At 44.9% G+C, this 22,517-nt stretch overlaps 1 long non-coding RNA gene across 2 annotated transcripts in view; it reads right to left on the bottom strand.

Annotated features, from left to right (window-relative positions):
* LOC144929507 (uncharacterized) overlaps positions 1 to 1,142 on the bottom strand; it is a 44,710-nt gene extending 43,568 nt beyond the window's left edge. For both annotated transcript variants that reach the window (XR_013634767.1, XR_013634768.1), the window contains exon 1: positions 979 to 1,142. This is a non-coding gene — a long non-coding RNA (uncharacterized LOC144929507). The remainder of the gene's footprint in view (positions 1 to 978) is intronic.
* Positions 1,143 to 22,517: the final 21,375 nt, after the last annotated feature.

Here is a 22,517-nt window from a genome sequence, read left to right as displayed (position 1 = left end):
ACCTTTTCTGCCCTGCCTGTTCTTCCTGAACAGTTTATATCCATCCATGGCAGTACTCCAGTCATGTGAATTATCCCACCAAGTCTCTGTTATTCCAATCACATCATAATTCCTTGACTGTGCCAGAACTTCCAGTTCTCCCTGCTTGTTTCCCAGGCTTCTTGCATTTGTGTATAGGCACTTGAGATAACTTGCTGTTTGTCTTGCTTTCTTAGTATGAGGCAGAAGCCCTCCCCTCTCATGCTTCCTCCCGGTATCCCACTTCCCCACTTACCTCAGAGCTTTGGTCTCCTTCCTCCGGTGAACCTAGTTTAAAGCCTCCTCACTAGGTTAGCCAGCCTGCTTGCGAAGATGCTCTTCCCTCTCTTCGTTAGGTAGAGCCCGTCTCTGCCTAGCACTCCTCCTTCTTGGAACACCATCCCATGGTCAAAGAATCCAAAGCCTTCTCTCCGATACCACCTGCGTAGCCATTCGTTGACTTCCACAATTCAACGGTCTCTACCCAGGCCTTTTCCTTCCATGGGGAGGATGGACAAGAACACCACTTGCACCTCAAACTCCTTTATCCTTCTTCCCAGAGCCATGTAGTCTGCAGTGATCTGCTCAAGGTCATTCTTGGCAGTATCATTGGTGCCCACGTGGAGAAGCAGGAAGGGGTAGCGATCTGAGGGCTTGTTGAGTCTCGGCAGTCTCTCCGTCACATTGTGAATCCTAGTTCCTGGTTAAGCAGCAGACTTCTCGGTTTTCCCGGTCAGGGCGGCAGATAGATGATTCAGTCGCCCTGAGGAGAGAGTCCCCGACCACCACCACCCGCCTCCTTCTCTTGGGAGCAGTGGTCATGGAACCCCCAACCCTAGGACAGTGCATCTTATGCCTTCCAATCGGCAGAGTCTCCTTCTGTTCCCTTCCCTCAGATGTATCATATAGTCCACTCTCTGCATTAGTACCTGTGGAGAGAACATGAAAACGGTTACTTACCTGTGTCTGCATTGCTGGTACATGGACACTCCCCTTTCTTCTTCTGGAGGTCACATGCTGCCAAATTTCTTCACCGTCCTCCTGTCCCTGCAGTGCAGCCTGCTCTGAATCTTCTCTGAAGAAGAGGCCAGAGAGGGCAGGAATGTGCTCTTAATTTTTTATCGTACCTGTCATGAGACATTTTTCCACTGGAAAAAGCAGCAAATGCTTCAGGTCTGCGCAGCCACTGCCCTAGCGTGAATGATAACACCATCTGACACAACTGATGTTGGCTATCTCCTGTCAACAGAGCCACGTGAAGCAGAGAGAAACCCAACTGGCAGTTTTCCTAGAGCAGTGCAACCAAAAGAGTAGAGCAAGTGAATTAAAGGTGGTTCCAAGCATGAGCTAAAGGTGTCTCGTACTACAGACTGGGGTCACATCCTAACCATCCAAGAACGCCAAAGCATCTGACTACAATATTATCAAAGAGAACATGGGAGCACTGCACATATGTTCCTCAGTGCACTTCTAATGTGCCCAGCACCATGCTAGTCAATTAAGTATTCCTGGGATTTTGTCTGCAGAGACTCTGGAACTGTGTTACTCCTTGTTTCAGCCATTATCCCCTCTCTCCTCATCATCAGTATGTGTGACATGTTGCCAAGATGGTTCTGTCGTCATTATTGGGGTGAGGCTTCCTATTGAGTTTAACCAATTTATGAGAAGGAATTAAGGAAGCTACCTTTGAACTGCAATAGTTTCCTTGCCTGACAGAGATTTTTCTCCTTGTCCTGACATATCAGAAGGTAATTTTAAGGGGAAAGGATTTATCTTGCAATCTCTGGACAGCTGAAAAGATTTGAGCTTGTCCAGTTTCTTCCAAGGCAGGGAGAAAGTTAAAAAAAAAAAAAAGGAGGAAAATATACCGAAATCTCCCATAACCCATCTGTGACCCCGGTAGATCAGGGTTCAGACATGCATATGTTGCCTGCTCTAGCTCTTTGGCCTCTTCTCTTTCCCAAGAACTATTGCAGGGTCCTGATTACCCACCGAGTCTCTGTCTCTAAAAATTAGATTGTAAGTCAAGGAAGGAAAATACCCACTCTTTCAATTCATTAGTGTCATTGATTCTTTCAAACCTTTGGCTAGAATTTCAGCTTGTCCCGCATTCTGCACTAGTATCCTAGACTATATGTATGCATCCGATGAAGTGAGCTGTAGCTCACGAAAGCCTATGCTCAAATAAATTTGTTAGTCTCTAAGGTGCCACAAGTCCTCCCTTTCTTTTTGTGGACTATAGGGAGACTGGATAAGAAAATGCACCTGAGGTGGTACTACAAGCATGGAGAGTACATAATAAAACTCTGCAGGCTTGTTTTCTCTTTTGAATTTACAGCCCATCACTGGGATAACTGCAGCCAGCTAAATACAGGCGTCCTCGGACTTACGACACAATTGGTTCCTGAAAATTGCGTCATAAGTTGAAATGCCGTAGCTTGGAACCACAGCCCACTCCATTGCGGGACCGAGCATCATAAAGTCAAAACCAACGTTGCATGTTGAATGAGGGTGTCAATTCAGAAACGTCATAAGTGCCATTCGTCATAGATCGAGGACTGCCTGTAGACCTGTAGAGCTAAGGCAGTGTCATTCGTTGGTTTATGATGAGACACTGCCTAGTTGTTAGCCCCTGCCTGTTTCCATTCCCTTTTACACAATGCAAATGGTAGAACTGCCTTTCACTGAACCATGTCTGCTAATTTAAAAGTGACTAAAGTCAGAAATAACAACAACAGGCTGGTGTTGTGTGTTACAACCCCCAACCACTGGAATAAACTACCTGGTAAATTTAAAATAGCATTGACGTGGTCTGATTCACAGAAACTTTTCAGCTTGCATCTCAGGAAGCTTTTAGTATGAAAACTTGAGGCTGCTGCTCACTAGCTGCTGTTTGAGAATCAATGTCCTTACTGTGTTTAGTGCTGAAGTATAGGGCTTAATGCTACAGTCTCTCACCAGCAAGGAGACCAGACAAGATGTGGATCTCAGTAAAAGTCTCTCTCAGTCAGCAACAGTTCTAATGAAATACTTTCTGGCTCTGAATCTCTTATTTAATTGTAAGAACTTACCAGGGAAGCCAAGATGCTGCAATCACCTCTTGTTCTAATCCTCAGTGGGAAAGAAATAAAGATCTTTCTATTCCACCAAATTTCTACTGTTCTGCAAATCATTCTTAGATTTAAGGCCCTGATTCTTGATTCCTCTGATACTTGCTTCAGGAAAGAATCCCTTGTCAAGACACCACTAAAGCACATGCTAAATCTTAGGCATTTCCTGAAGCGGCACCTAAGTAAAAATATGGCTTTGAAGAAACCCCAATAGAAGCCACGGAATGGTGACCCCCAAAGACAAATAAGAGCACCCACATTTCTGGCTGTTTTTCCAAGTATCCAAATCTTTTAGATCTCTAAAATTGGGCTTCAGATCTCAAGAAGAGGGTTTTCCCCCTCCCGCCCAAGATTTCTCAACTTCCTGCTTCTGGCCAGATACCACCTTCCCAACTTTTCCTGCAGTATTTTCTTACATTTCCTTTGATGAAACACGTAAGTACAGAAAATGAAAAACAATAGGAAGGTGAGAATGAGTTTAACTAACTTTTTCAACTCTCCAAAAAGGGACGTGTTGACACCGTGGGTTGATTCTTATTTTATATCCAAATCCATTTCACCTGTAAAATAATGATTTGCTCAAATCTATGTAAAGCAACAGAGATAAAGAAATACAGGGTAACTGGAGCAGTTTCTCCACATCCACACTCAGTTGTATCCCAAAATGATCTATTCCTTCCATCCTATCTCTGTACACACTTAAATTGCACATGGAAATCCACCATGTACATAAAAAGTGCAAAAGACAGGCCTGTGAATCAGGTTCCAGGGCATTGCATTCTTGCTGGTTGCGAGACCCATCTGTTGTTTTATCAGAACCTGGCACCATGCAGATGGGCATGATTTCTTTTGTAAGAGTGAAAATAGATGGCAGCCATTAGTATTCAGCTATTCTTAATTCAATATTTTTCCTCATTAGAATGAAATACGTATTCGCACTTTCATTCTATTTCATTTGCTCTGACAGCCAGTATTAGAAGACTGTCAAAGACAACCTAGCCTCAACCAATTGTAAGCACGACCGTATGCTATTTTCATAATGAAGCTATTTGTATGGCCCATGGAATTGTGAAGGAATTATCACAGCTAGCATGAGGTGCCACTGGCTTCCGAACAAAATAGTTAATTAAGTGAAGATCAGTTTTTATTGCAAACCACTGAAGAACCTGGTAGGATGTAAGGCTGAATAGACTGTACATAATGAATTTTAAGAATATGAGCTAGCCCTGTTAGGACAATGATCCATAAGCATTCAACTCAGAAGAAAATGATGTAATGCCATTTTGGACATAGTACTACTCACTCCCACTCCCATTTTGCCCACTTGATCCTTCCTAAATAGATTAGGACCATTGATTTTAACATTCCAGTTATACAAATCATCCCATCAGTTTTCAGTAATACCAACTAGATTGAATTTATGCTAATAAATGAGCAGTTCCAATTCCTCATTTGTTCTCAGACTCCTAACATTAGCATATAGACAATTTAAGGATTTCTTCATTTCATGTTCTTTGGTTTTGTTCTCAACATCTCAATTCTGTGCTGACTGAGTGCTTATATCTTCCCTCTTTTTATCCTCCCTGTAACAGGGTCAGCACTCACCTCTCATGAGTGCCCCTCTTCTGGTTGGTGGTTTCTTCAGCAGGTCTTCAGCTCTCTGGCTGAGTCACACACACTGTCTGTAGATGGAACAAACAAACCCACCCCTTCCGGGGTATACAACCTTTACTTTCTCATGACCCTGGTATGGGGCAGTACCGCCAAGGCTTCCTCCCTGGAGACACTGCCTTCTATAACTGTCCAACAGGGCCCATCACAGTACCCTCAGTTGGTGTGTCCTTTTCAGCAGCCCTCCCTGGGCTCAGTCTTTAAACAGACTAGCAGGGCCCATCACGGTATCCTTGCCTGCTCTGGCTAGGTTCTGAGCTCAGGTCTTGCTTGGTCCCCTCAGCCAGCCAGAAGCACCCTCTTAGCTCCACTGGTCTTCAGAAATCCTCCCTGGACTCAGTCTTGCCTGCGCTGTGCTGCCCACAGTCCGCTGCTCCTCCAGCCACTGCTTCCTCTTTCAGCTCCAGGTAGCAACTGACTGCTCTGCCGCTGCTGCTCCTTTTAATATGGCCCTTCTTGCCCCTGATTGGCTGGTTCCCCTGCATCCACTCTACACTGCCTGGAGGACTTTTCCTCTGCTCTTTTCTGACAGGCGGGGGGGTGAGGCATGGCCACGAGGCCTCCAGCAGGGGGCCTCCGGACCTAGTCCACCCCATCACATTCCTTTTTTGTTATTAGTTTAATCCCCGACTACTCTAGCCAGCCTGTGCCTGAGGAGATTGGGCCCCCTTCTACTGAGGTGGACGCCATCCAAACTATACAGATCCCTTTGAAGGTGGACCAATGTTCCACAAAACCAAAGTCTTCCACACTACACCACTTACCTAGCCAGCAACTCACTTGCAGAATTTTCTGCCTTCTGTCTTCCTTTGCTCATGGGACAGGAAGGATCTCAGAGAGGATAGTCTTGCTTGGGTAGTCTTTTTCAGCACATTTCCCTGAAGTCATCTACTATCTACCAGATAATCCTTGATGCAGTGTCATGAGTGCCAGTATGAATCACTAATGGATCCTTACCCATAGACTTCAGAAGCCTATCCAATCTTAGAGTGACATCTTGTGTCTTGGTTTGGGAAGGCAACACACTATTCTCTTGTCCACCTGTTATCTGCCTGTCCCTTGCAGAATGTTCATTTATGAAACCTCACAACACTTCTAGGAAATACATGAGTATTGATACCTCTAACAGATGGGTAAACCATGAATCCCGTGAATTATTATTTCATAGCACCTGAGAGCATGACTAAGTGGTGTGAAAACTTCCCACCCAGTGCACCTCAATCCTGATTGGAACACTTCCTGCTACTAGAGTCCTTGGTCTTTCTTGACTAGAGCCTCCCAACTGTGCCACACGCTCTTTAAAAAGCAGATCAGTATGTGTTTGCCATGTGCATTTGGACTTGTAACTTGAACTTAGTTGTAAATCTGCATTTTCCCAGATTCATGGTAAAAATGACCCTCATCCCAGTGCACTTGCTACCCGGACCATCTGCTCTGACTAGAGTGACTACCTGATGGAACTAGCTGTGGCTTCTCTTTTATGATATGGCAGTTGTCTTTTGAATGCCTGAATCATGTAGGTGTGCTAAAACAAAATACTCAGGTGCATTCTTTGTGGATTGTTGGTTTTAAAGCTAGTCAGATCCTGCTGGAGAAGATAGTAAGCTTTAAGTATCTTGGCCAAGGTCATGTAGCAAGTCAGTAGCACAACTGGGGGTAGAAACCAAGAGCTCCCTGTTGCCTGCTTTTATAACCAAATTTCTCTTTTTATAAAGGTTCAAATGTATTTACTCAACAATAGTACCACTGGGCTGATAAATAACATTTTTAATGCAGACAAAGCAAGGTTGTCTTTTCTTTGACGTATTGCACAGCTGCACTTTGACACGTGTCTTTCTGAAATTTAAACTCTTAGGCATAAACAAAGATTTTCTTTTCCTTCACCACACCAGGCTTTGGAGCAGCTTATATAGAGCAGACAGCAAGCTGATTAGGAAATAGAATTCACCCAGAACCAGCTATAAGAGGAAAATCAATGTGGTAACCTAATTATTGTGATTACACGTCTACAATAAAAACCATATGAGACAAATCACAATAACTCATAACTTTTTTCTTTTTAACATTGGCTCCAACTGGGACTGCCTGCTTTGCAGAGTCATTTAAAAGATTGAGACAAAAAGAGTAGGTCTGCACTAGATGAGATACCGTTTCAAACAACGTTGATTTCATAAACTGGTTCTCTTGTTCTTCTGCCTCTCTCTGTTTTAAGGGGACAAGGCTAGATTGGTTCAGCCAGACCACAGCTCCAGACCTCCCACAAGCATTGCAACTAATTGGCATAAATGTCTTCTGCATATGAGTATGACAGATTGTACAGGTGGAGGAACCTCAAGGGGTTCCAGTCAATAGTTTAAGGCACACTTTTGCCCAGCATAGACAAGATGAAACCAAGATGTCTGCTCTCCCTTGACAAAGATCCTACAGAAATTTTTACAACAGCAAAGGTTAGCAGCAGTGACTTTTGCAAAAGCTCTCTTTGCTCCTTCCACCCTGGTGGATGTTGGGTCTCAGGTGATGGGGGGAGTCATTCCGGTGTGCATATAGTTTGTACAGTGCTTTTAAGATATGCTACTATTTCAAGGCCTAGAATGGACTGACTTGTATTTGAGAAGCATTGCTGGTAGCCACTAGATGGCATAGCTAAGTAGGAAAAGGAGTATTGCCTGCTCTGTAGATTTCTTTAGGGGGTCTTTTCACGGATTCAAACTAACACAGCTGCTACTCTGAAACCTGTCTTTAGGGGGTCTAATTTCCAAGTGCTTGCTGTAGAATGATCCCTTAGAAACTCTGGTTTTCCTCTCCCACAGCTTGTCTGGAGGGCATGGCCATCATGTCTACAGTTTTCTCCTGTAATCCCATTTGGAAAATATTTAACTCAACAATTTGGACTAGAGGGACAGCTAGAAATGTGTTGCATGTGTGAGCCAGAGGCTCTTTGAGAGCAGCTGGTACAGTTTTATAAGGGATCTCATGAAAGCTTAATTGCAGTTATGTAATAGGAGGGCATAGCTCACCTGGAGGTTGTTGGCACTGAGCTTTCAAATTATAAAAGCCCAAATTTAGGAACTCTAAGAGAGCCAGTAAGGGCTTTGTCTACTTACTATATAGAAGGCATCTTCCATGTGTAGGTTAGGTATTACCTCCATTGTACAGAGGAAATAGCACAGAGCTGATGTAACAAGGTCACACCATGAGTCAGTGGCTGAGTCAGGAGTAGAACTCAGACCTCCTGACTACTAGCTCCACATGCTGCCCTGCCTAAAAAAATCCCTGTAAAGAGCTCTGAGATGCTCAGCTGAAAGGAACAAAGTTATTCTCTTTGCCCAGCAAATGGGGTTCTCATTGGAGGCTGCTGTCTTAATGACAACACAGCATTGTACTGCCCAACCTCATGATTTGGGCAGAGTCAGAATTCAGCTCCCATTTAAAGCATGCAAAAAAATCAGAGTGCACTTCAGAGTGATTATAAGGTAACTTCTCCTCTATTCTTTGAAGTGTAGATGGGGAGCAGGGGTTGTCCAGGAGGGCAGGAGAGATTCCAGTAGTGGGGCTCTTCAGTGCCTAGAATCTGGCATGAACTCCATGGGTAAAGTAACTCTGGAGGCAGGACTTCTCTTAAGAAGCTGTAAGCTGCTGGCCTGTCTCCCCATCCCACAAAAGACTCACTGCACACCCAGAGTCACTTAACCAAACATAAAAAAAAAACCTCAGATATTTTCCAGAACACCCTGGGCTGCAGCTCCCACTGGATTCTCACCTTTGCTCACAGTCCCTACTGCAGAACCTGTCTCCTTCCTCTAGTCTAATGGCATAGGAGTTATCCTTCTCCAGGACCAACCACAAGCACCATCCTCCTGTAACTCTCCATTCAACTGAGGCCAGGCTTGCTGGCTTTTATAATCACTTTCTTTCTTCCCAGCTGGGTCTAAGAATTGGCCAGTGCTGGCTGGCCCCAGGTCCCCCAGTCCTTAAAGGGGCAGACTATTCTGTTACACACCCCAATATTGGTAGGGTTGTACATTACTCCAGACCAACCATGCAGGTCAGGGGAAGGAGTTCCACTGGCTTGGTAAATTGCCTATTGTACATTAATATGCATTAAGTTATAAGTTTATTTGGTCATGGGCCTCCAACCACCTTTTAAGTCTATTTGCAATATGGCCAGACCAAGGCCACGTTAGCTTCTTCACACTCTTCAAACCTGTCTTGCACCTCCATTTGTTCAATCTTGTGTCTTTCTCTCTGACACTATCACCTTTCAGATTTCCACCACAGCTCTGTCTTTCTAGCAAGGCTCTATTCCTATTAGGGACAGAAAGACAGGAAAGGTGGAATTGCTTGACATCTGTTGCTGAGATATACAGCCAGATTTGTTGACGATTGTCCTGTCTGAATACACAACATACTGTAGGGAAAAAGCTTCTGGCAGATCATGAGTCAGAAATATGTTTGGACATAATTTATTGCAGAAATGCACGTACTGACACTGAACCATCAGAAGGAGTGAGTTGCAGAAGCACTGAGTACTGGCTATTCCACATTTATCGAAACAGAATCACCAGAGGTCAGTGGGAGACACTATCATCAGTTCACAGCTGGGCAAAGTTTTTCAGCCGAAACTTTTTTTCTGAAAAATGCAGATCAAACAACAACAGTTTGCAAATTCATGTCAACCTCAGTGAATTGTTTCAGTTGAAATGAATGAAAGAAAATTGGAAGTGTCAAAATGGTTCATTTTGATGTCTTCAAAGTGAAACATTTAGATTTTTTTCAGGCTAGATTCCAGTGCCATTCACATGGCCAGATAAGGAAGCTGTGATACTGCTGCCCCCAATTTTGTCCACTATCCCACTGGTTAGGGCACTCACCTGGGACATGAGACACCTCCCACGCAGCCCCTGCTCTGGAATAAGAATAGTTTAGGACCTTGGGAATGTCTACAGATGTTCTAATCTGACCTCCTGATTACAGTGTAGATATACTCACAGATTGTCAACAACAGGTCAGTGCTGGGATATTAGTCTCCATTCCAAAGCAGCAGGACAGCAGTGGTTTTAACTGTCATTTAAAAGTGAACAATTTAAACTAAAAAAGAAAAGGAGGACTTGTGGCACCTTAGAGACTAACCAATTTATTTGAGCATAAGCTTTCGTGAGCTACAGCTCACTTCATCGGATGCATTCAGAGTCTGTATTTTCCACTGAATGCATCCGGTGAAATGAGCTGTAGCTCACGAAAGCTTATGCTCAAATAAATTGGTTAGTCTCTAAGGTGCCACAAGTACTCCTTTTCTTTTTGCGAATACAGACTAACACAGCTGCTCCTCTGAAATTTAAACTGAGTATGTCATGTAATGGTTAAAGAATGGGATTAGGAGCCAGGACTCCTGCATTCTGTTTCCTGCTCTGCTGCTGGTTTGTGTAGAGTTCCTTTTTGTGCTGCATAGTTCTTCTCCAGGCCATTTCTTCTACTTGTAGAGGTGGGAATACTCCTCACCTAGCTCAAAGTGATGTTGAGAGGATTCATTACTTGTTTCTGACCGCTTTCTTCTGAGAATCTCAAAGCACATTAAAGTATTACCTAATTCTTTTGGTTGCTGCTCTTAACTCTAGTTGTTTTAGGCCTCCATTGTGACATAAACCAACATCACAGAAACTAATAGGTATTCTGTCACAGATGTTAATAAGTATCACGGGTTACTATTATGCATACTTCACTTTGTATCTTGGAACAATTTGCAACACTACTAAAAGATTGGCCTGATGCAAAGGTGAACAGTCAGATATTGGGAGCACTTGACTACAGCCAAATCCACTACCCTAGAAAAAAATTTGCTATGAGATTTTTAACAAAAGAATCCATGGATTATTATTTCATAGCAGCCGAGAGCATGCACAAGTGGTATAAAAACTTCCCACCCAGTGCACCTTAATTCTGATCGCAACACTTCCTACCACTGGAGTCCTTGGTCTTTCTTGACTAGACCCTCCCAACTGCGCCACATGCTCTCTAAAAAATTCAACAACAGATTAGTATGAGCTTGCCAAGTACATCTGCTCTTGTGACCCAAACTTTGTTTTAAATCTGGATTTTCCCAGATTCGTGTTAAAATGACCCTTATCCCAGTGCACTTGCTACAATGATCAACCGCTCTGAGTAGAGTGACTACCTGATATAAAAGAGAAGCCACAGCTAGTTCTGAGATGGTAGCTGTTCTTTGATTGCCTGAATCATATAGGGTTGGTAGAACAAGAATGCATCTGGGTATGTAGGGAGCCAGGGTGGCTTCCCTCCAAACCAGAGGGTAAAGAGCCACCCTTGCAGCCTGAGTGGGCGGGGCCAGGCCAAGCTTCCGCCAATCCCAGGAAGGGGAAGGGTGGGACAGGAAGTACAAAGGGCGGGGCCCTCTGCCCAGTGAAGAGAGCACCAGGGAGGGAGACAGACACAGGCTGCTCCCTCGCGATCCTGCTGCTGACCCAGGCGAAACCCTGGGCAAGGAGGAGCCTGACCGGGAGGAAGGCCTGTGGCAACCAGGGCTGCTAGCTGCTGAACCAGACTTCGTCGAGGTGCTCCAATCCCTACCCACCAAAGAGGCGTTTGAGGGAGCCCCGCCTGAGAAGAAGACAGGACCTGACTCAAACTCCGACCCTGGAGTGGAACCAGGCCCCACCCCCGGGCAGGACGGCCGGGAAATGGCGGGTCCCCCTCCTGACCTGGTGGACTTTAGCCGAGATCAAAGGGAGGATCCTACGCTCCGGTTTGCCTATGAGCAGCTGGCCCGGGTGGATGGTGAGGTCGTGGAGGCGCAGCGCATCACCCAGTGGCCCAGGTTTGAACTCAACCACGAGAGGCTCTACCGTCTTGACCGAGACCCCCAGACCCAAGAGGTCCGGACCCAGCTCGTGGTCCCCCGCATCCATCGTTGGGCTGTCCTGAAGCTTGCACATGACATCCCGGCTGCCAGCCATTTAGGGCAGGAAAAAACGGCGGCCAGGGTCCTGGCCAGGTTCTTCTGGCCCGGCGTCCACCGTGAGGTGAAGGAGTATTGTGCGTCATGCCCGGACTGCCAATATGCAGCCCCGGCCGGGGTATGGAAGGCCCCCCTGGTCCCGTTACCAGTCGTAGGTGTGCCATTTGAGCGGGTAGCAATGGACCTGGTCAGGCCGTTCCCAAAAAGCAAGGACATCCTTGTCCTGATGGACTACAGCACCCGCTTCCCGGAGGCCATCCCCTTGAGAAGTATCACCGCCCGCACTATCGCTGTGGAGCTCGTGAAGATCTTCGCAACGGTGGGCCTCCCACGGGAGATACTCACTGATCAAGGGACCAACTTCACATCTAAGCTGTTCCGCCAGGTATGTGCCCTATTGGGGATTAAGAAATTGCAGACCTCGGTCTACCATCCCCAGTCTGACGGATTGGTCGAGCGGTTCAACCGGACCCTGAAGGGGATGTTGCGGTGTTTCCCCACCCAGGACCTCCGCCAGTGGGACCAGCTGCTCCCTCCTTTACTACTGGCGATTTGAGAAGTCCCACAGGCATCCACGAAGTTCTCCCCGTTCGAGCTCCTCTATGGGTGGCGACCCCGCGGGGTGTTGGACCTCTTGAGGGAGACTTGGGAACACAACCCGTCCGCAACACAGGGTCTCTTGCAATATGTCTTACAACTGCAGGGGCGGCTGGCGCGGGCGGGTGAGCTCGTGAGGGAGAACTTAAACACTGCCCAAAGAGCCCAGGAGCAACACTACAATCGGGGTGCCCAGGCTTGATCATTCGGGCCAGGGGACCGAGTACTTCTCCTGCTCCCCTCGGAGGAATCAAAGCTTTTTGCCCACTGGCAGGGTCCGTATGAGGTCCTCCACCAGGTCGGGCTGGTAACTTATGAGATTCGGCAACCTGGTCACCGTAAGGAAAAGCAGATTTATCACGTAAACCTCTTAAAACCTTGGCAGGACCAGGAAGGGCTCCTAGTGGCCCCATATCTCCCCGAACCAGAACTGGGGCCCCAACCACTCGAGGAGTCGGATAATGGTGAACCCCAGCTAGCAGAGACACTCACCATCGAGCAGCGAGAACAGGCCCTCTGCATTCCCCAAAACGTTCACCACAAAACCCGGGCGGACTACGCTCACCTACCATGTGATCCAGATGGAACCCGGGGTGGTGGTCCAAGAGACAACCCGGCCATTGCCTAGGCGAATGCAGGAGGCTGTAGAGGAGGAAGTCCAGGCGATGTTGGAGCTGGGTGTTATTGAGCCCTCCCAGAGCGAGTGGCGGAGCCCCGTCGTCCTCATACCGAAGCCCGATGGGAGCCGGCGGTTTTGCATTGACTTCTGAAGGGTCAACGCCATCTCAAAATTTGATGCCTATCCGATGCCGCGCGTCGATGAGCTCCTCGACCGGCTCGGGGAGGCCTGTTATATCACCACTTTAGATCTCACCAAAGGGTACTGGCAGATCCCCTTGGATCCCAGGTCCAAGGAGAAGACCGCGTTTGCCACCCCTTCAGGGTTATACCATTTCACCCGGATGCCTTTCGGCCTACATGGGGCCGCAGCAACCTTCCAGCGTTTGATGGACCGGGTGTTGCAACTACACACGAAATACGCGGCAGCCTACCTGGACGATGTGGTCATCTATGGGAATAACTGGGAGGAACATCTTAACCAAGTAGCAGCGGTCCTCCGGGACCACCGCCCCCGAACTCCCCGCCCCTAACTGCTCCCCGCCACCCCATCTAACCCCCCTTCTCCTTCCTGATTGCCCCCCTGGGATCCCTGTTCCATTCAACCCCCCTGTTCCCGGCCCTCTGACTGCCCTGACCCCATCCACACCTCCAGCCCCTCTATCCAACCCCCCTGCTCCTTTCCCCCTTACTGCGCTGCCTGGAGCACCGGTGGCTGGTGGTGTGGCTGCACCAGGACAGGTAGCTGTGCCGTGCAGCACAGAGCACCGGGTCGGGCCAGGAGCTCAGAGCCCCGCCACCCAGAGTGTTGCACGGGCAGCGCGGTGCACTCAGGCTGCGGGGGAGGGAGAACAGCAGGGGAGGGGCCAGGGGCTAGCCTCCCGTGCCAGGAGCTCAGGGGCCAGGCAGAACGGTCCCATAGTTTGCCCACCTCTGTACTAAGGGTACATCTACATTTAAAATGCTACACAGGCATAGCTGTGCCGCTGTAGCACTTCAGTGTAGACATTGCCTATGCCGACGGGAAGTGTTCTCCTGTCGGCATGGATAAGCCACCTCCTCGAGAGGTGGCAGCTAGGGCAATGGAAGAATTCTTCCGTCAGCCTAGCTCTGTTGACACTGGGAGTTAGGTCGGCTTAACTACACCACTCAGGGGTGTGGATTTTTCATGCCCCTGAACAATGTAGTAAAGCAGACTTAATTTTCTACTGTAGACCAGGCTGCCTAAGACACACTGCCTCCACCACACTAGTCTTCATTTTCTGGTTTTGGCCCAAGCAGGCTACTGCAGGAGAGAAAGCTCTAACGCTGTATTTAGCCACTTTCGCTTGAGAACTGCTGCATCCCAAAAAACGTGTTCGCAGTTGACCAGAAGCACGTTACACAAAAAATGAGGTGAAGAGATCAGATCGGCCATCTTGAGGCTGTGTTACAAAATCTCCTCTGACAGCAGTCTAGTGACTTGAGAGGTTCCTCAAAACCAAACTACTAGCTCAAGATGTTCTCAATATGAACTTGGTGCTTTTATTAGCAGATTTGGAGGAATGGTGGAGAGGAAAAAAAAACTCTATACCTTTTAAGGGGACAACCATCTTCCCAAATGGAGAGGAAGTAGAGTCCATTCTGGAGGTTAAAATTGGCACCTTCCCAATCCCCTGAGAAGTATCTTTCTTCAACCCTTTCTTCAGGAACTTTCTACAGCCCTTAGAATACGTTCTATGTGGAATCAGACACTGGAGTGACGTGGGTCCCTTCACCCCCATTCCTTTGTTCGAAACAGTGCTACATATTTTTGGACGCTACAGCAGCCTTTTACAATTGGAAACTTTTGGCAGCATGATCAGGAAGGCCTGCCAGGAAGCCAGTTCCAAGACAACAGCATTCAGCAACAAATCTTCCTTTCAGTCCTTGGCTGGTTGGGAAAGTATTTCTCTCCACCTCTTAGCTCAGCTGTGACTGGTCAGCAGGTCTGAGTGTTTGAACCCAATGTTTGAGCATGATACATAGTCAGGAGCTAGTAAGAGCTCTGGACATGGTGGTGAAAAATGAAAACAGAATTGATATATGTATTCTAGGGAGGATTACAAGTGACCCAGGGGGAAAAAACCCTGAAAACTTTCCATATGAAATGGGTCCCTCCTCCTCTGATGGGATTTTTTCTTCATCAGTGGAAGATCTTCACTCTAGGCAAAGTTTCACTACAAACAGAAACACAGTTCAAACACAGCAAGTGCATGGAAACAGTCTGGGTTCTTTTCTATTACACTTATAAATGGTTTCAGAGTAGCAGCCGTGTTACTCTGTATCTGCAAAAAGAAATGGAGTACTTGTGGCACCTTAGAGATGAACAAATTTATTTGAGCATAAGCTTTCGTGAGCTACAGCTCACTTCATCAGATGCATTCAGTGGAAAATACAGTGGGGAGATTTATATACACAGAGAACATGAAACAATGGGTGTTACCATACACACTGTAATGAGAGTGATCAGGTAAGGTGAGCTATTACCAGCAGGAGAGCTGGGGGGAAAAAACCTTTTGTAGTGATAATCAAGGTGGGCCATTTCCAGCAGCTGACAAGAACGTCTGAGGAACAGCCGGGGGGTGGGCGGGGGGAATAAACATGGGGAAATAGTAGACTGCTGAATTGGAACTAACCTGCAAACTGAACACCATCAACCCAGGCCTGAACAAAGACTGGGAGTGGATGGGCCATCACACAAAGCAAAACCATGGAGTTTTACTAGTTCAGCGTTCACCAGCAACTGATACAAAACCCACAACCTCAACTGTCTCAACCTAATGACACATTTTGCTTCCTCATTCTTGGCACCCCAATTATGGTGTACTTTTGCAAGAGTGTAGGAGCAGTCTCATCTGTTTAGATACTTACTCTGGTCATAAGACCTAGATGTTGCTGCAAACTTTAGGTTAGAATCAACTCAGTTTCAGAGTGAAACTGTCAATCCACCCCCATCCCCAAGTTTTGCCTCATTTGATGTCATAACTACTGTACAGGATTGAAATAACTTCATGCAAATACATACTAAAGAACCTTTTGATGGCCCTACTGAGAGTTGCTAATGAAACATGCAACCATGTGGCATTCACTCCAAAACTAGATACATTTTCTTGCAAATATTTTGAAGAGTTGTAATTGTTACATTATCATTCCAAGTAAACTGTCTGCTTTACTGCTAGTTTTGATCCACACTGAATCTTTTAAGGGTTGGACATCTGGTAATCCTCTTTAAAAAAAATCTTATTGGCAGCAGTATGGCAGAGTGTATGGAAGGGGCTGGGGGAGAACCTGTAGCCATTTGGGTTAACCCAAAACCTGTTAAATAGGTTCAGAATTGAGATTAGTTCCCAGGCATAGTTCAAGAGCAAACAAGAAACAACAAGTCCAGCATGTGAGGCTTTCAACATTACAAAAAGCATGAATTTTATAGCACCTACACGTGTTCTGCATACGTCATGGAAAATCTAGAAAGCCCTCAAAAGCTCAGTCTCAGGCTTTGTCATGATATGAAACAGAGGTAACAGATGGAAGCAGGAGGAAGGCTACAGTAAGATAGTTATGTAGTTGCTCAGTTTAGGAACATGCCCCTTTTAGCAGTTCAGTTAAGGTTTTTGGGTTATTTTTTATGAGCAATAGAAGAAGTGTGTAAAATACATTTTGGAGATTCCAAGTGTTTCTAGTTATTCCTGATATTCTGTAGGGTCGTTTACCAACCTCCCCTTCCACATCATGAAGTGGATCTTCCAGGTCTTCCACCAATGGGAACAATTCTGCATTTAAAAAACAAGTCAGTAAGTCAGTCTTCTTTCTTTGCCCAGTCACATTTGTTGCTTGTACTAAAATGCTAATCTTGCCTCAGGTTTCAGAGTAACAGCCGTGTTAGTCTGTCTTTGCAAAAAGAAAAGGAGTACTTGTGGCACCTTAGAGACTAACCAATTTATTTGAGCATGAGCTTTCGTGAGCTACAGCTCACTTCATCGGATGCATACCGTGGAAACTGCAGTAGACATTATATACACACAGAGACCATGAAACAATACCCCCTCCCACCCCATTGTCCTGCTGGTAATAGCTTATCTAAAGTGATCATCAAGTTGGGCCATTTCCAGCACAAATCCAGGTTTTCTCACCCTCTGCCCCCCCCCCCCCCCACACACACAAACTCACTCTCCTGCTGGTAATAGCTCATCCAAAGTGACCACTCTCTTCACAATGTGTATGATAATCAAGGTGGGTCATTTCCAGCACAAATCCAGGTTCTCTCGGTGAGGAAAAGTACTCCTTTTCTTTTTGCAATCTTGCCTCAGACTCTCCCACCACTGAGCCAAACTCATCATCTGCAAAGCGGGCCACATGCAGTGTGGGCTTCGTTACCCCTACGAGTTTTCTTGAGCAGTCTAGGCAAGGTGTGCACTTACTCTGTGCATCTGGGGTTCTTTTTGTCCATTCCATAGTCCTTCAGTGCCAAGTGTCCAATGCCCCCCATCAAAGAAAAAAAATTAGGAAGTGCTTTCATTAACACCTCTAGATTCTTCTGGTCTCACTCTTGACATGGCTGTCACTGAAATAAGATCCCTCTCTGAAGTTGTAGGCTGCTCCTCCTGGGCCCTGACAAATTGCTGTCAACTGACTGACCATCAGTGCCTAATCAGAGACCTATGCTCTTCCTTTGAATCCCTGAACTGTGATTTTTTTTAAAAAATGGATTTAAGAGTTGACACACCCTGAAGATAACTTATCGGGTAAGAGCATCAAAATCAGATACCACAGCACTCATAAAAATAAAGCAGATTCACATTGTGACTGATTTTAACAAGCAAAAGTCTTATTTTTATAATAGAGTTTGTAATATATTATAGGTTTCAGAATAGTAGCCGTGTTAGTCTGTATCCACAAAAAGAACAGGAGTACTTGAGGCACCTTTGTTAGTCTCTAAGGTGCCACAAATACTCCTAATATATTATACACACCCAGCCCTATGAAAGAAGGCTGCTGAATGAGCCACTTCTCTGCTTTCTAGAGCCCAGCCATCAAGGAAAAACAGGGTAAAATATGTGTTTGGAAATTAGGTGCTGTGTTCTACTCAGATTACTTCCAAATCAGGATCACGGCATTGACATTGATGTGAAAATCATGTGAAAATGATGTGAACAGAAAATGCAGGCTTTGAAAACAAAACTAACATGGCTTTGACTCACTACCTCAAACACTTTCTGTTTGTGCAGTTAAACCTTTAGGATTGTACAGCAGGATAAAAGATTAGAGCAGCAAGATATGAAAAGGACCTATTAGCTCAAATCCACCTCCTTGCCATAGCAGGATACATTCCCCTAACAGAGAATATATCTGAGACCACCACCTACTGAGGTGACTAGAGGAGCCACCTCACCCTAGATGCTACGAGGGCCCACTAAACTATGCAGGAGCTTCTAGGATGCTAACTGATCTCCAGATTCAGGAACTACTCTGGGAAGTGAGGATGCAAGGTTTTAAAATGAGTGATGAGAATCTTTAACTCATGTATCTTTGGAGATTAATAGGGAGTGAAGCAGCGTTAACAGATGGTTGATAGCAATTTTCATATGCTGGTCTGGAAACTGGTTTCAAGAGGTTTTTTTTAAAGTGACTTACTTAAACACTGCCTTAAATACACTAGCAGATTAATAAACCAGTTATTGAAATAGTTCTGCTAGCAGATGTGAAGATATCAGAAAGTACTATAAATGGAACAAATACATTGTGTAATCACTGGACTGGATGTAGTTGCATTTGTTATTGTCAATTAATTTTGTGCTGAAGTTTGAACACACTTCTGAAAGCAAAAGTTTGTTCCAGTACATTTCCACCCCCTGCTGCTGAGGTTACACAGTTAACCACTGATATTTAACTCATGCTACAAAACAAATTATAAACAAAAAACTGCTGCTGCCTTTTTCCTGTTTGCAGACTGTGATGCAGGAAAGAGTCTGGTAACTGTCAAATAAGAAAAGTGAGAAGGGATAAGAAATGCCAAATAAGGCCCTAAACTATGGATACCATCAGGCAAACTTATTTTCTGATCCTGGTCACAGAGCTATCTAAAAGTTACAATATATGAGGTCTAAAAAACAAAAGCTACTAGCTACAGCTATTCACACTGAGGAAAATTAATTTGTGTCAAAAGCCTGTCACTGAGGAGGCTCTGCCCCAGGACACTTCACATTCAGGCATTTTAAGCGCTCTAGAAAAAAGAAAAGGAGTACTTGTGGCACCTTAGAGACTAGCCAATTTATTTGAGCATAAGCTTTCATGAGCTACAGCTTACTTCATCAGATGCTGTAGCTCACGAAAGCTTATGCTCAAATAAATTGGTTAGTCTCTAAGGTGCCACAAGTACTCCTTTTCTTTTTGCGAATACAGACTAACACGGCTGTTACTCTGAAACCTAAGCACTCTAGTACATTCTGGTATGAGATCTCTGCCACTTTGCCCATATTTCTAAGTGGGAAGGAGATCTAGAAGAAGGGGAGAACGATTGTTTATATGAATAGAAGTGTTAGAATAATGAACCATTAATGTGATTAAGGGTCTATGTTTATTTGCTTGTTTACTCAGCATTCTCTACATAAAGCAGAAGTCTCTGCAAAACAGAGTTTTCTCCCTTAAGTTATATTTTCTATATTGGGAGGGTTTCTGTGCAGATATTTAGTCATTTATGGATGTTCTCCTGATGAAGCTTTATACTATAAACTTGCAGTTTGATGGTGATAGGCATAACTATTTATATGAAGAGGGTACATTGAATATGAAATAAAATTGTTGAACTATGCAGAAGGAAAGAAATGTTAAAGTTCTACATGGCTTTTACTAGACTTTTGCAAAACACTCAGCTAGAATGCTTTCTTGTCACTGTAGCTTTAGAATTTGCCTACATTGATAGTGAGGTTGGTAAGCCACAGTGTTCATATTTGTTTGTACAACAATTAGTAGAGCTAGGCTCCAGTCTACATTAGGGACTTTGGAATAGTACCCAATCGCTCTCTTTCCTTAATTTAGATTAGAGTAGCATCCAGAGTCAGGACTTGAAGCCACTAACATCTGTTATTCAGCTTCTGATACTAACATCTGTGATCTCAGTGTCTCCATCAGTAACATGGAGATGATACTCTCACACTTTCACAGGGATATAGTGAGGATCAGCTAATGCTTACCATATGCTTTAAGATGGGGAGCACCATATATATGCTATTGAGATGCCATGAGACCGTCCCCCAATGAGGGAAAAACTGTCCCCCTGCCTTCGTATGGCTTACATTGAGAGAGGATTGGGTATCATTTTAGTCTTTATGGAAAGCTATTTTGAGATTTTCTGCATAGTTGGTCTGTTTGGTACAGAGATGTGTATAAAGCAGCGGTTTCCAACCATTTTTCATTTGCGGACCCCTAAAAATATTTGAATGGAGATGCAGACCCCCTTTGGAAATCTTAGTCTGCAGACCCCCAGAGTCGACAGACCACAGATTAAAAGCCACTTGGTAAAGCATACAGTTAAAGCTTTGATAAAGTTAACATACTTCAGCACTTCATTTTCAGTATTACATGGGATTCATAAATCTACAGTACTACTTTGGTAGTTGACTGAATTTTAAAATCAGATTCCAGCCTAGAGAGAAACTACAATCCCAAAGTGCTACACTTACACTAAACTGAATTAACATGAGTGCGTAATGAAAATGCAAGTCTTAGCCCTCCACAATAGAAGTAGAGTCTTTTTAAGAAGACAAAGAGATAAGTGGCTTAGGGTTCCTATCCAGAAAATAAGATTCCTATCCAGAAAATAGCTGCTAGCCAGTGAAAGCTCAGATTTCTGAGCACTAGTGTCATGGAGGCCATTCTGAAGTTCGAAGGGATTTTCTTAGTTTCCAACTGCCACAGAAATCTGCCTGAGATATCTGCAGCTATCTACAACAACTAACTCTCAGGTCGGGAGTCTGACCAGCTTTTTCAGTGTTGTTAATCATGGGCTTACTGGGGATGTCATTGAAGGGATTGTCACAAACACCTTCAGTATTCTTGTATGGAAATGGATTATTCTTCCACAGCTAACCAATCAGTAGTTAGATAGTGAAGAACTGCAGAGAAGCACCAGACCAAAAAAATTAGATCTCATGGCAAGCAGCTCCATTTTGTTACAACCATTCTCCTGACGTAACCAGCATATTTGTCAAGCAGGCATGGGATGGACTTTTTGTGGAAAAAGGGCAGCAGAAAAGGCCCTCTTCTCTCAACAATTGTGTTTTACCTTTCTTTCTCTTCCTGTTCTAGGCCAACTACCTCCTCTTCTAACTATTACCTTCTCTTCCTTTATTCACTCAGAACTTGCCAAAGGAAATTATAGAACGCTGAAAAGACTGAAGTCTATAACAGTTGAGAGAAGCCAGGAATAACCCTTAGAGAAAACTAGAGAGTTCTTTCCCCATCTGTTTTTCTAGCCCAGTTCACCTGCGGGATTCTGTGATGCGCAAGTGAGATGCAGTAGTTTGTTATACATTTTAAGAGACTCCCCCCCTTACTCTTTTAGGAATTTTAAATAGATGAATAATTAGTTAAGTGAAGGAGCCTGCTGGCCTTGGAGAAGTAAGGTTGGTTGAATTCTTACCAGGAAGGAACAAAGGTCAGAACAGGAGCATGAAGCAGGCGGTAGTGCTGTACTCAGTAAGGGAAGAATTTAGTGTTAATCAAAAGTAGTTCCATTAACATCAGCGAAATGAAGTTAATCTGGATTTCAATGTTATAATCAAAGCAGAATTAATCGGTTTTCAAGCAGTTGGGAAGTTAGGATGTGGTTGCTACATGCTACAGGAGAACTCTTAAGAAGCAGGGTTCCTAAGAATGACTGAGATTTTATCTTTGTATTTATAGTTGTTCATTAGTTGGGGCTGTGGTGTTTTCTGACACTGCCAGAGACTTCAGGTCACCATGACTGACCAGTCCTTGGAAAACATTAGAAGAACTGAATATATCTGCATAACAGAATCCCAGAGTCAAAAATGCCTAAGTGAATGGGACCTCAAGCGGTCATGTAATCCAACCCCCTGCACTTAGGCAGGAGTAATTATACCTATACCACCCCTGCAGGTGTCTGCCTAACCTTTTCTTTAAAACCTCCAGAGATTCCACAGCCTTCCTTGTTAGCCAGTTCTAGTGTTTAACTATCCTTGTAGTTGAAAAAAGTTTTCCTAATCTCCAACAGAAATCGCCCCTGCTGCAAACTGAGCTAGTCACCTCTTGTCCTACCCTCGGTGGACACTGAGAACAATTGATCGTTGCCCTCTTTATAACAACCTTTTACATAGTTGAAAACTATCCTGTTCCCCCTTAGATGTCTTTTTTTAGACTATGGATGCACAATTTTCTAAACCTTTTATTGTTTTTGTTGCTCACCTGTGAACTCTCTCCAATTCGTTCACATCCTTATTTAAGTAAAGTGCCCAAAACTGGACACTATATTTCAGCTGAGGCCTCACCTA

Source organism: Lepidochelys kempii, chromosome 16 (genome assembly GCF_965140285.1).
Source record: "Lepidochelys kempii isolate rLepKem1 chromosome 16, rLepKem1.hap1, whole genome shotgun sequence".
Lineage (NCBI taxonomy): Eukaryota > Metazoa > Chordata > Testudines > Cheloniidae > Lepidochelys > Lepidochelys kempii.
Note: the sequence above shows the minus strand (reverse complement) of the source record. Positions and strands in the feature narration are given on the sequence as shown.